Source organism: Diadema setosum, chromosome 5 (assembly GCF_964275005.1).
Source record: "Diadema setosum chromosome 5, eeDiaSeto1, whole genome shotgun sequence".
In the NCBI taxonomy this organism is placed as follows: Eukaryota; Metazoa; Echinodermata; class Echinoidea; order Diadematoida; family Diadematidae; genus Diadema; species Diadema setosum.
Genome location: NC_092689.1, coordinates 9,340,685 through 9,351,062, shown reverse-complemented (window position 1 = coordinate 9,351,062; position 10,378 = coordinate 9,340,685).

The following is a 10,378-nucleotide window of genomic DNA, read 5'->3' as shown; positions in this document are numbered from 1 at the left end:
TCTGATTGGCTGAAATCAGGGGCATAAATTCAACCATGCCCCCCAAAACAGCCAGTTTTTTTTTTTTAAATTGTTACGTAGGCCTTATGTGTCCCACAGTGTATTCACACTGTGTTCATAATATTCAACTATGTGAAAACACTCGAATTTGACATCGTGAAGATGATATCACACTGTGGCGGTGATATCTCAATGAGAGTTCATAATCGATTCTGGTAATGTTGCAAAAAATGAAAAATCATAGCACAAATTGTACTACGCACGAGCTACTTAGGCCCTATACTTTGTTGAGAAAATAAAAAACGCACTTGCTTTTCTTTCACACTAGGCATCTCTTTAGACTTCTTGAATGCTTTTGACACAATTAACCACGCAATGCTTCTTGTCAATAAAACTACCCTTTTACGGCATACGTGGAAAGGCCTCATAGTAGGTTACGAGTTACAACGTCTGTCAAACAAATACCAATTTGTACTTGTCAAATTCTGTTACTCTCAAATGAAAACAATCTAATGTGGTGTTCCACAAGGAAGCCTACTCGTCCCAATGCTATTCATGATTCAGGAATGATTTTCACAGGTTCTCAGACAAACTCTCATTTATATCATTTTCAGATGATTCTAGCTTGTGAATGTTAGTAAAATAAATCTGTATGCTTTTTAGCAACTCCTTAAACAACCTTCCAGGCGACATTATGCTTGATACAATCCCCTTGAAGTAGTTTCTTTTGTTAAATATTTAGGTGTTTGTGTTGCCAATAAACTTTCATGAAAGTGTCATAATTATCAACAGTATTTGTAAAATCATTTCGTGTAGAATCTTCATAATCAATAGATAGAAATACTGTCTTCCTTCATCTACACTGACGATATCATATTGAAGTTAAATTTTACCACGCATACTTGAATAATGGAATATTAGTTAAGGGTATCATTATTAGGTAAGTTCATTTTACTGCAAAAGAAGACACTCAATTGTTCTTAACCTCTATCCTCATAAAAACCCTCATGAAAGGCTCCTATAATATATTCAGCTAATACTGGGAAATTGGGCGATTTTCAGCATGCGTGTACAATGGTTGGAAATGAGCTTCTTGGCAGTGGTCTGTGCTCTACGGTTGCTTTTCTAGTTTCAATTTCCATTTCTTTGTACTTTAAAGTAGTTACCGTGTAATGATGATATCCTTAGTACAGGAAATGATTCGGGATGATATTTAGTAACATATCACGTGTTAAGTGACACACGTTTGACAAGCTTTGCTTCACAGTGCACCACTTTTAACCATTCTAATGTTTTGTTGTTGTTGTTGTTGTTTTGGTCAACCTTTCAAAATGTGCATCCTATTCTTGGAAATTCTTACAAATTGTATATCGTCGCTGGGGTGACAAGCCTGGCAACGCAAAATTTTGGAGAAAATTCCTTTTTTTTTAATTATTTGCCAGATAATAAAGGCAAGCGATGTCCTCTACCAATCACAGCAGTGTTATCCCCAAAATAAAGCAACTACCGCATGTCAAAAGAAAGGCGATACTACAATTTCTTACAATGCTTTGGCTGCCACGTTTTTACCTCTCCTGAAAATATTAGGCATTTTGTAGACACGAGGGGTTGTCGCCCAGCAGCGATCTAGTGGATTATATACTTTATGAGACTTATAAAGTAAGAGACTTGTAAAGTATTTCTCTACAAAGTGATAAAACAATACTAATGTATGTATGCCTTGTATTTTGTTTCAGTTTTTCTTGGATGGAAATAAATGTCAAATGAAATGAATGTCAGATTAAAAGCTGTATAGATCAGGTCTGCGGAAGGACCCCAAAGTCCTTCTCTTCACTGCCACAGCTGAGTCAGTAGCCTACTTCTATATGGGTCTGAAATCTGGACTATGACTAAACGTGCTAAACGACTAAGATCGTAGGTACCTGTTTTACACAACAATGTTTGGGATTACTTTTTATGAGGATCACCAACTAAGAACTTCAAAGAAAAAAAAAAAAAAACCTCCAAAGAAGCAAAGAGGAGGCTAAGACTAGTTGCTGGGCATGCCGAACAACACCTGAGCTAGCATTGCACTCACCACTAATTGGAAGAGCTAGGCGCGGACGGCCTCGCCCAAAATACGCATACACTTAAAGTGGACTGCATCACACACTGACATAGCGAATATGGGGGACAGAGAGCCCTCGCTGGAGGGACATCATCCATGGATCTCGGGAGATACTACCCGTCTTCATAAAGTCAAGTAAGTCAAGTAATTTTATACAAACTTACTCGAAATGATATCATTTTAATGTAATACATGAAAAGATTTGTAGAAAAGAGAATACTTTACACAAGATTATGTAAGAATTAAGATGGATATTTCGGAATCTTACATAATTATAGATATCACTTGACATTAGTACAACTTCAAATCATGGAATGTAGGGACAAAGTTTGACAGTGACGAACTGTCACTTTCTGACATTACCTACAATTTATTCATCAGCAGATTCAGTCGTTTCATATATTGAGAGTTAAATATGTCGCTTTCCGAATGTTCAAAGCATAATTTGCAGCGTGTATTTATTGTTTTTTTTCTTTAACCGAATGGCATTCTCTTGCTAAATCACTGAGATCATTATACAACAATGCGAAAATTTGAAAAGATATGTCTGACCTATTTCATTTGAAAAAAAAAAATCTGTACAGTCATTTAATGTTATCAGTCACAATAATGTACCAGGTTTTAGATGGGTGTGTATTAGCTGCGTGGACTCGTATTATATTGTAAGGTCGGTCATGGTTATTCCTCTTATACGACAAACGTATAGCTTTACAGAAAATGCATTTGATACTTACCGATGAACAGCTTGTCCCACGACTCACAAGACCAAAATTCTGTTATGTGTCGTGCATGGTTCCACCAATGGCCCTCCTCGCGTTACACAGTCCCTACTTGAAATCAATAATTTGTCACCGCTGTTTACCCACTGGTATTCTTTCGACAAGTCACCAATATACAATTGCTTTCACTGGATGCCACTGATATATATTTGTCTCTCTGATCGGACTAGAGAATGAAAATATACTTTAATAAAAAAATGAAGTCAGCTATTCTCAGATGAACACGAGCAAAAAAAGAAAAAAATGAAAGGAAGAAACCGGTGCTTTATTCTTAGAATCCTGCTGGCTGCCTATCGACGTGTAGAGTATCACCTTAGATGGACATTGTACCGCTGAGAGAGAGAGAGAGAGAGAGAAAAAAAAAAGAAATCTCCAACGCATTTATCATGTGCATGTACAAATTACGATCGTTCGGATTTTTCAAAGTTGATTAAAGTCCGCCAATGACTAAGCATTTTTCCAGTACCGATATTGGCCGTGGTTCAAATACGCTATGAAACTAGGTTTAATATGCAGAGTCCTACATTTCACAGGTTTTTCTTGGGTCTTCTTTAAACAGAAGGAGAATCAGTGTTTGGGTTCTGAAAATATTTGGAAAAATGGGAAATAAGGAGGTAGAAATAAAATATCTTTTTTTTTTAATAATCGCATTCATTACGAAGAACAATTAACGTTACACATAGTTATGTCGCTTGTGCACTGTGTCTTTCGTAATCTAAAAGAACATATCGAAAAGTTTGGATGGTTTGTTTTCTCTTCAAGTTTTCCCCTCTAGCTTCTCTTACTTAAGTTTTGGTCATACTAATCAATGATAACGTCATTATAATATAGCAATACATCTCTTCAAACGCCTGGAAACTGCTTATGAACAGTACATGATATCGAATGTGCTTATCAAATCACAGTAGGCCATTTGAAAAGTATCAAAATTCATGTGTTTTTTTCCCCCGGCTAAGACCTGGCAGGAGTTACGAGAGACCCTTTCCCCCCTCCCGCCCCAATCTTCTTGGACCAAGTATTGATACGTTCACGTGATGCTAACCATGTCCTTACCGACAACAGTCCCGTTTGCTCCGTGGGATTCTGTCCATTTTTGTTCTTATATAATTATGTATTCACGATTCGTTAGGTCTTGTTAAGATTTCTCACGGTGTGTCATGGTACCCGTGCGTGCCGTGGGGGAAAAGGGGAACCCGAGTCTCGGATACTCAATGGCGTCATATACCATCCGGCCTGTGGTCCATCATGGACGGATGCCAGTACCTGCCCTCCAGCCTTCACGTTCTGATGGGGTATTTCTCACGTAACGCACGTTCTGATTGAGGTCTACCAAGGTTTTCACCTTCTGGGAAGGCTTTCTGCGAATATGTCGCGGGCGCCTGGCAGTGTTTGGGCAAGTTTTTTTTTTTTTTTTTTTACTGTATGAAAAGAAAGCCTCCCACGCGGTAACAAATATTTGTCCTGAGAAGAATATATAGTAGACTTGTTAAGGGGGTAAACGCTGCATTTTTAGTGCAAATGTCCTACTTGGCAAAGATGTTCCCTAGGGCAATTCAATTTTTTTCATCCAAAGAGACACTCTGTATCCATGCAAATATAAATATAAACATATAAATATTTAAAGATATATAGGCCTATGCATTTAATATAAATGGCTAATTTGGTTGAAATATTCTATAAAGTATATGAAAACAATTCATGCAAAATTTGATTTCTTATCTATGCCGATGAACATGAAATTTGCACAATTATGCAAGTTAGTGATGCAAATGAGTGTGCAAAAATTAGAATTTTTTGAAAGAATTTCTAATTTATTATGCACTGCATTTTGTAGTACAAAGTTCTCACCTGTGATGAATGTTCCATGGGTCAAAAGTATGATTCATCTAAAGAGACAAACTCTCTCTATGCAAACAACCTGTTATTTGTATAATAATATGGTAAAAAATAAAAGCGACAAAAAAGCTAGCAACTATAATCTACAACAAATGACTGAAAATGATATCAGATAATTCATAGGTATGACGGAAATAAATGTGTTCATCATTATATCGACATCAAGTGAGTCTACGTTTTCTCTACAGGCAGAAGTGGTGCTTGAGCCGTTTACAGAACCTCAATTTTAGAAACTCAACTAACAAACTGAAAAGATTCAGACAAGAATACCAGGTAGACATTTCCAGTTTTATTCCATGAAATGAAAGAAATGACCATTCATCCTCGTATCTTCAGCCATAACCCATTTTTTTTTTTTTTTTTTTACATTTCTTCCATTATTACTGATTATCGTTTATACAAAGAGATGTCGGAACGACTGTCACTTTTAACTAAACTTCTTAAGGGTACCCATTACAGAATAAATGTACCAATAAATGTACGAAATGTACGTGTTAAAATTCCCCATTCACCAGAACACTTAAATAAACATTATCGTGCAGTAAATTCATTCACCTGACAGAATCATCAAACTTAAAAAAAGAAAGGAGTTTGAACAAAGAGTGGTGACAGACAATATCAAACCCCTTTTCGAAAATAATTAGCAAAATCATCCCAGGTACCTTATCTTTTTTTCAGAAAAGGCAAATATATCATATGAAATTAATCATCCCATCACAAAACCTGAATAGCAAGAATAGCTTTTTAAGTCTATCGCAATACAACTTGATAAGATCTTATAAACAACCGCTAACAAGGAAATTGTTCTCCAGGTTTTGATAAAATGTCTCACTTTATCACCTTCAGGCCGTAGTGTCATCAAGCTATCAATTTACATTTCAATTACCTCATTAACAAGATCATTTTCTAATTTCTACTTTTTCTACGTTTTCTGTCGAATAGCATTCGAAATTGTCGCTTCTCTCATTTTCATCAACAGTTTGTCGAAAAATAACTGATCATCAATTACAAATCTGTAATCCTCTTTACTGACATCTTAAAAATGTTCACCATCAAGATAGGCAATATAGAGATTCTGAAAGGTAACCTCAGCAACCTTTTCCTTCATAAAGTCAGCAAATTCAGATTTTTTCACTTACACTTCCTTGACCAAAGAAAATATACCTGATGACACGAAGAAAAAAAATCCATTCTACTTTGCTTCAAATTTGTCTATTGAAGGTATAAAATTTTATACCAGAGTGAAGATGACACCATGGATCCATCAGACCAAAATAATTTGTATTTTCTAGTACTTTTCCTCTACTTTTCCATTAAAGAGTCAAAGATAACTGAAAGTATCCAATTCCATTCACCAGTGTACACTGTACCAAATTTTGGTCACCACAAAGAAGTTTGTGTGGATTATTGTAATTCACTAAGATATTTCCTATACATAAATGAAATTCAAGATTTTCATTTTTTTTTGGCCCATATAACACAACTAAAATGAGAATTCTAGAAACCACACTGGGTGCTAGCAGCTACAAAGCTTTCATCAGTATCACACTTTATCTTTTTGATAGCAAATTGAGTTATGTGATTTATATGAATATAAACCCCTCCTTCCCACTCCGTCCATGTATGTCTTCCTCTAATTCGAAAAAAAAAATGGGTGTCTTGTAGACAAAAATATTTGCATCTTTCCATTTCAGAAAGTCAATATTTTTATATCTTTGCTCCTCACAGATGCTAAAAGTCGTGTTCATTACAGAATTATTCAATCATCTTGCGCGTATCATGACAGTGAGGAGAGAAATGAAATTCGTGTATACATTTTTGTACACAAACACATCAAACACAAAACTACAGTAAGTAAACTATGTACATGAACATTAAATGCGTAATAATAAACTAGACAGACAACACTGAAAAATACAATTTTGTTTCCAGTTCAAAATTCAACACAGTACTGCTCCCATGGTGTATAACTTCTCTGTGAGAGCATTCTCAGCTATCTTTTCCATCAGCACTTGTTGGTTTGTTCATAAATAGAGCAATCCTTTTCTTTGCCATGTCTTCCACATAATCGTCCTGTGTTTTTTTCTTTAAGTTGATGAAATATAGCTGTATCTGATAATGTTGCACAAAATTGTTTGCAGGAAAAATAGATGGAATTGAACCCTTGTTAACGAATGCAAGTGATTCTTAATCAGGTTGTAGGGACAACCTATGGCATGGTGCGATACAGCATTTCCTGACAGTACTCATCAAAACAAGTAAACACCAACAAATAAAGACAGAGGCATATTCAAATAACATGTAGTCGACACCAACAAGTGTACTACAATATCATAATTATACAGTGCCTCACGAAACAACAGAAATACCAAACAAACAGCTTCCTTGAGAGATCATGGTAGCAAGTCTTGTATTACTGTTACTTGGTAGAAGAACGGAAAGTCAGTCATTGACCCTTGATGATACGGGTGCACGTCACGAGACCGACATAAAAAATACAGCCCACGAGTCAGTGGCGTAACTACGGGGGGGCATGGGGGGGGGGGGCACGTGCCCCCCCCCAATCCGCTGGTTAAAAAAAAAAGAAGAAAAAAAAGAAAAAAAAAGAAAAAAAAAACCCTACCAAAATGGTAATTCAAGGGTTAGTGAACTACTTTTGAAATCGACATGAAAGGATGATCAAGAAAAAAGATATTTTTCTAAGATTTCTTATAACCATATAATTAAAAAGGTATTATAGTGAAACATTGTTCAAAAAGCCCGGAGACGACAAAAGATTGTGATTCAGTGTGATTCCTGGTTGGCATTTTGAATACAAGCAGGATGTGCGCAGTGTACTCAGAACATCGGAATGGCAAAAAGAGTCGCTGCAATGTTGCGCAATGTGATGTTTGATAGGTTGTACACATTTGCTATCAAAGCTTGATCATTGATTTTGCAGTGTTGCTTTACATACTAGTCTATATTAAAATGCCTTGCATTGCCAATAATTAGACTTGACCTTGGCTATTTCCTAACTTTTCCATCTATATGAAACACACACACTCACAAACACAAACAAATTAGGGGATGCTCTATACAAAGTGCAGATTTTGGACATCCTTCTCCCGCTTGGTCACTTCGACGCCCCCTCGCTGGTCATACCTCCCCCAATCATAAACATAAACCGACACCCTTGACTACCAGTGGCGGATCCAGGGGGCGCACCGGGCGCCCAGGCCCTCCAAAGCGAAAAAATATATAATGTAGCTACAAACGACAGTTTTTGGACTGTGTTAATGTCAAAATTTTCAAGCTCGCTCGCTTCGCTCGCTCGCTTCGCTCGCTCGCATTTAATCGTTATGCAATTCTCCTGATGTTGCTGTAAGTAATTGCCAGCAGTTGCGCCCGGTGCGCCCCCTCCCCTTAATTTCCAAAGCGAAAAATATATAGCTACAAACGGCAGTTTTGGGACTATAAAATGTCAAAAATTTCAAGCTCGCTCGCTTCGCTCGCTCGCATTTAATCGTTATGCAATTCTCCCGATGTTGCTGTCAGTAATTGCCAGCAGTTGTGCCCGGTGCGCCCAGGCCCTCTCCTTAATTTCCAAAGCGAAAAAATATAGCTAATCTTCAAACGGCAGTTTTGGGACTGTAAAATGTCAAAATTTTCAAGCCCGCTCGCTTCCCTCGCTCGCATTTAATCGTTATGCAATTCTCCTGATGTTGCTGTCAGTAATTGCCAGCAGTTGCGCCCGGTGCGCCCCCTCTCCTTAATTTTCAAATCGAAAAAAATATAGCTACAAACGGCAGTTTTGGGACTGTAAAATGTCAAAATTTTCAAGCTCACTCGCTTCGCTCGCTCGCATTTAATCGCTATGCAATTCTCCTGATGTTGCTGTAAGTAACTGCCAGCAGTTGCGCCCGGTGCGCCCCCTCCCCTTAATTTCCAAAGCGAAAAAATATAGCTAAAAACGGCAGTTTTGGGACTATAAAATGTCAAAATTTTCAAGCTCGCTCGCTTCGCTCGCTCGCATTTAATCGTTATGCAATTCTCCCGATGTTGCTGTCAGTAATTGCCAGCAGTTGTGCCCGGTGCGCCCAGGCCCTCTCCTTAATTTTCAAAGCGAAAAAATATAGCTACAAACGGCAGTTTTGGGACTGTAAAATGTCAAAATTTTCAAGCTCGCTCGCTTCCCTCGCTCGCATTTAATCGTTATGCAATTCTTCTGATGTTGCTGTCAGTAATTGCCAGCAGGTGCGCCCGGTGCGCCCCCTCTCCTTAATTTTCAAATCGAAAAAAATATAGCTACAAACGGCAGTTATGGGACTGTAAAATGTCAAAAATTTCAAGATCGCTCGCTTCGCTCGCTCGCATTTAATCGCTATGCAATTCTCCTGATGTTGCTGTAACTAACTGCCAGCAGTTGCGCGAGGTGCGCCCCCTCCCCTTAATTTCCAAAGCGAAAAAATATAGCTAAAAACGGCAGTTTTGGGACTATAAAATGTCAAAATTTTCAAGCTCGCTCGCTTCGCTCGCTCGCATTTAATCGTTATGCAATTCTCCTGATGTTGCTGTCAGTAATTGCCAGCAGTTGTGCCCGGTGCGCCCAGGCCCTCCCCTTAATTTCCAAAGCGAAAAAATATAGCTACAAACGGCAGTTTTGGGACTGTAAAATGTCAACATTTTCAAGCTCGCTCGCTTCCCTCGCTCGCATTTAATCGTTATGCAATTCTCCTGATGTTGCTGTCAGTAACTGCCAGCAGTTGCGCCCGGTGCGCCCCCTCTCCTTAATTTCCAAATCGAAGAAATATAGCTACAAACGGCAGTTTTGGGACTGTAAAATGTCAAAATTTTCAAGCTCGCTCGCTTCGCTCGCTCGCATTTAATCGCTATACAATTCTCCTGATGTTGCTGTCAGTAACTGCCAGCAGTTGCGCCTTCATTTCCAAAGCGAAAAAATATAGCTAAAAACGGCAGTTTTTGGACTATAAAATGTCAAAATTTTCAAGCTCACTCGCTTCGCTCGCTCGCATTTAATCGTTATGCCATTCTCGTGATGTTACTGCCAGCAACTGCCAGCAACTGCCAGCAGTTGCGCCCGGTGCAACCCCCTTAATTTCCAAAGCAAATATATATATATATATATATATATGTATATATATATATATATATATATATATATATACATACATACATACATATATTATTATATATAGCTACAAACGGCAGTTTGGGGACTGTAAAATGTCAAAATTTTCAAGCTCGCTCGCTCCGCTCGCTCGCATTTAATAGTATTGTTACGTTATGCAATTCTGATGTTGCTGCCATGAGGTGCCCCCCCAATGTCTTGACCCACGGTACGCCACTGCCACGAGTCATACAGCTCCTGAGTTCGACACAAAGCTAACAAGGCCCACGAGACCGACACATTAAGACCCGTGTTGTATCTGTCGAACTCGTGTGCTGTGACGTTGTTACCTAGTGTCGAGGTCAAGGGCTGTATGACTCATAGAGTTTATATTTCAATGTCGAACTCGTGGGCTGTATGAAATTCTGGTTTTCACTCTCGTGGGATGACCCCGATAATACTACACGTACATAAAGCAAGTTCTCC